This window comes from Chenopodium album, chromosome 2 (genome assembly GCF_948465745.1).
Source record: "Chenopodium album chromosome 2, dcCheAlbu1.1, whole genome shotgun sequence".
Lineage (NCBI taxonomy): Eukaryota > Viridiplantae > Streptophyta > Magnoliopsida > Caryophyllales > Amaranthaceae > Chenopodium > Chenopodium album.
In genome coordinates, this window is record NC_137835.1 from 39,315,560 (window position 1) to 39,316,431 (window position 872).

Genomic DNA, 872 nt, shown 5'->3' on the forward strand with positions numbered 1-872 from the left:
GGTGGATTTTGATATTGAGGATTAGAGCTATAGGAAGGTTGAGCTTGTTGGTTCCATTGTTGAGGTTGAGGTACAAACCCGGGTGGTGGTTGTCTCTAAGCTACTCCACCGCCGCTTCCTCTAAATCCCTCTTGCCTTGTGTTGTATGCCGCTACATGTTTGGGGCTTAAACCTCCACAATAGGATGTATCATGGTTCGTTCCTCCACAATTTTGACAAGAGAAAGAGTTAACTTGAGAAGAGCTTGCTCCACCACTTGAGCTTGCATTCACACTCGTGTTCAATTTGGAAAGCCCTTTTGTTAGTTGATCAATTTGATGTTGTAATTGATTAACTTTCTCCAATTCGTAAATACCACCTTTCTTTGGAGAGTTTCTTCTTCGCCCCCCCCCCCCAAGAGTAATTCTTTGCTACCACTTCTATTGTGGCTTCAACTTGATTTTGAGGGATTTTGATTAATTGGCCACCCGCCCCCGCATCCAAATTGGCTCTTGACATGGGCTCCAATCCGTCGTAGAAAAACCGCATGAGCAACCCTTGATTGTACTCATGGTGGGGACATGCTTGTACCAACTCTTTGAATCTCTCCCATGCTTCACCAAGACTTTCATCGGCCTCTTGCTCAAATGATGCAATTTTCCTTCTCATTTCGGCGGTCTTCTCTTCGGAGATAAAGCGCTTCAAGAACGCCTTTACAACCTCCCTCCATGTTGTGAGAGAGTTAGGCTTTACTTGCTTTAGCCATTTCTTTGCTCGTCCGGTGAGAGATTGCCGGAAAAGGTGCATACGAATGTAGTCTTGACTCACTTCACTGGTTTGCATCATTGCGCACAATTCATGGAATCGGTCCAAATGTTCAATAGGTTCCTCAC

The 872-nt window shown here is 45.1% G+C and overlaps 1 non-coding gene across 1 annotated transcript; it reads left to right on the forward strand.

Moving 5' to 3' along the window:
- The first annotated feature begins 543 nt into the window (after positions 1-543).
- Positions 544-651, forward strand: LOC145606897 (small nucleolar RNA R71). The gene has a single exon (XR_014105457.1). It is a non-coding gene; the product is annotated as a small nucleolar RNA R71 (small nucleolar RNA).
- Positions 652-872: the final 221 nt, after the last annotated feature.